The sequence below is a fragment of the Ipomoea triloba genome, chromosome 5 (genome assembly GCF_003576645.1).
Source record: "Ipomoea triloba cultivar NCNSP0323 chromosome 5, ASM357664v1".
NCBI lineage: Eukaryota > Viridiplantae > Streptophyta > Magnoliopsida > Solanales > Convolvulaceae > Ipomoea > Ipomoea triloba.
In genome coordinates, this window is record NC_044920.1 from 17310154 (window position 1) to 17314001 (window position 3848).

A 3848-nucleotide genomic window follows, 5' to 3' on the forward strand; every position below is an offset into this window, starting at 1 on the left:
ACACTTCATCCGTAGCATACATCTCCCATTGTCCTTGGAAAAACACTTCATCCGTAGCATACATCTCCCATTCCTTCAAAGACCCACCCCGCAAATAGAAATCAAACTCCTCTTCTTTGCCCCGCCGTAGCAGCTGCCAGCCGGAGATTCTTTAATGAGGAAGGCGACCATGGCCGTCTTCTCCTCCCATTTTTTTTTAATTATTTACTTTATTTGAGTTAAAAATGATTTTCTTAATTTAATTAATTTTTTTGAATTAAAAAAAAATGATTTTCTTAATTTAATTAATTTTTTTGAATTAAAAAATTTTCCTTTTACCAGTTTAATTAATTTTTTTGAATTAAAAAATTTTCCTTTTACCAGCTACCTGAATTTTTTTGAATTAAAAAATTTTCCTTTTACCAGCTACCTGAAGGTAACCTATTAATTAGCCTAATTGCATAAAAATGAGAAGTTAAGGTCCTATTAATTAGCCTAATTGCATAAAAATGAGAAGTTAAGGTGTCTAATTGAAGCTTTTTGTAGTTGAAGGGTTGAATTGCACTTTAGCCTATAGTTAAAAGGTCTATTTGACCCTTATCCCTAAATTGAATTATAAATAAATGGAATCAAACTTAGTTATCTATATCATGCGACTGGTCTAGTTATTTGTAACATGGTTTATTTATTTATTTTTACATATAAAGATGAAAGAGTTTTTTTTTTTTTTTTAAATAATGACATTTTACTTAGTTTCATACTAATACAGTTTAAGGTGGCTGTCATGCTAATGTATTCGAGATTGTACAAGAACTTAATTGTTATAGTAATAAAATAAAAAGGAAAAATGTTTTTTTTTTGGAAAAAAAAAGGTCTTTTTAGTCTCTTAGTTGTGTAATTTGTGTTATATACTTATAATGTTGAATTTAGTTATTTATTTATAAGAGTGGTGGTCATATTTTTTTTTAATTTTGATAAAAGAGTGGTGGTCATTTTAAGCCCTCATTTCAACTATACGCAAATTATATTATGGATTTGGGTTTATTTTGCAATGTTAAATACTATTCATATTTCATTTCCTACACATTTAAAAAATTATTACAATTTAACATTGGAATATATTTACTATTAGAGCATCCTTGTCAATGGAGTTTTTTTGCGGTTTTTGAGAGGTTTTTGTAAGTGTGATTAGGAAAAAAAATAAGAAGGGAGGAAAAAAAATTAAACAAATCAAATTTAAAAAAATATAAATAAAAAGATTGAAGTAGTCAGGCCGCCTCCGCCATGCGGGCCCGTGCGGACGCCCAGCTGTGCGCAATACACGCATAGCAGCTCCTCTCCTTAGTCAATTTTGTCAGAAAATACTGTTGAATAATTCTTCTTGCATATGAATCCATTTCACTCCCTCTCATACTCTCTCTCTTACCATGTGGCTAAATTTCTACATAATTTCTTCATGCTTCATGGGTGGTGATGCTTGTACTAAGCTGGGCTACTTGCTTTGTAATGGGCTATTCGAATCGGGACAAGCGTAGTGAATTTGGACATATATAATCTCCAACAAAAGAAAATATATATATTTATGAAATTAGGTGAAATAAAATAAAATAATTTAATTTGTGCTTGACAGTGATGACTGAAAACAACACTTTTTGGAGATGATGATAGACGTTGGGAGATTTGGTAAAAATGGAGAAAGTATAATTTGATATTTTTATTTATTTATAAAAGTATGAATTAACAGAGCATTTAGTTGGGAGGTAGGGATTAGAGGAGAAATTGGTGGAAAAAATAAGGTGACAATAAAGTAGGAATTCAAATTACATTGTTTGCTAGAGAGAAATAAAGACTCGGAATCAAATTCGTCACTTCGCTCATAATTGAGGAGTAAAAATTAGATACAGCTATTACTGAGCAATTGAGTCAGAATTTGTGTATAAATTAGGAATCAAAAATATATATTTTTTCATTTATATTATACATGTAAATATGAAATGTTAGGCAACATGTGCAGAAAAAAAAAATCGAATCTTATACCGTAGTTTGTAGTCCTTAAATATGCCCCTTTTTACTATATAAATTTATTATAAACTAATGGAATAAGGTTGAAATTGGTCACTAAACATAACTTGAAAGTACGGATGAAAATAGACCGAGTCGAGCCGAGTTTTGAAAATTAGGCCTAAGCCTGTTACGAAAATCTAAAGCCTAGGCCTGAGCCTGAGCCTGTATGTAGGTTTTTAGCCTGAGTCTACAATTGGCATAGTCTGGCCTGAAATCTTTTTAAAAGCCTGTTTAGTATTAGAGGCAAATTATGCTATGGACCCGGGTCATACCTTACAAGGTAGACTCGGGTCTATATTCACAAATTTAGAACTCTATATTCACCAAATTTAGAATTCTATGTCCACAATTTTAGATCTCAGTATACTAAATTACATTACTCAATATTCATAACTTTTGAACTCTATATTCACAATTTTATTATATAGATTAAAAAATTGTGTTATTTTATTGAACATAGAGTTTTGATACTGTTGAACATAGAGTTATGAAATTATGAACATAGAGTTATAAATTGTAAACATAGAGCTATGAAATTGTGAATATGAAATTGTGAATATGAAATATGAAATTGTGAAAATAGAGTTATGAAACTGTGAACATGGAGTTATGAAATTATGAACATAAAATTATGAAATTATGAACATAGACCCGCAAGGTGGACCCGGGTCCATGACATAACAACGGGTATTTAGAACATTAAAAAGACTTCAAAGTAACTACTACTTTGAGCCTATTTAAAGCCTATATGTTAAGACTTTTTAAAAACTTTAATAAGTATATATAAATAATTTAAGAAATATACCTAATATAAAACTAATACATAATTACACAAGTATATCACCACAATGCAAACATAATAGTATTAAAATATAAAATAAAATAAACAAGTCACGACTTTGGCATGCTCGTTAATTTGTTTAGAAATAAATTCAATTGTATTATTATTTTCTATCCTTGCGTCATTTGGAGGCGGAGGGTTAGAGTTTGGTAATTATATATACTTGGGGTTATATTGTAAATATAAAAATATATTAGGTATAAAATAGAGCATATATATATATATATATATATATATATATATATATATATATATATAGGCCAGGCTTGTAGGCTTAAAGGCTGAGCTTGGTATATATAAGTCTGACCTGTTTAGTTTAATAGGCTTTGAAATTGGCTCAAGCTTGACCTTTTTATTAAACGAGCTAGGCCTAACTAGGCCTTAATTAGGCCAGGAGATAGACCCCTACAAAGGGGCCTGACCTATTCCTTCCAGCAAATTATGCTGTGGACCCAGGTCCACCTTGCAAGGTGGATCTGAGTCCAAAACTACGTCGTTTTGTCTCTTTTTTTCTTTTTTTTTTTTTTAAATTAGTAAACATATTGCTGAATATAGAGTTGTCAAAAAATGTGTGAATGTAGAGGTTTCAAAGTGTGAATGTAGAGTTGCCCAGAAATGTGTGAATGTAGAGGTTTCAAATTGTGAATATGGAGTATAGAAATCGTGAATGTAGAGTTATGCATGTGTGAATCTGTAATAGAGTTAAAAAGTTCTAGCAACTTGTAGCCCTGTAATGTGTGAATGTGGAGTTCTCAAGTTGTGAATATGGAGTATAGGACCTGTGAATATAGAGTTTTGAATGTGTGAATGCATAACAGTGGTAATATAGTTACTAAACATATAATCTTGTAATCTGTGAATGTGGAGTTTAGAAATTGTGAATATAGAGTATAATGTATGTGAATGTAGAGTTTGTATTCCACATTTCAGGCCAATATGTTTAGTAAAAAAAAAGTACAAAAAA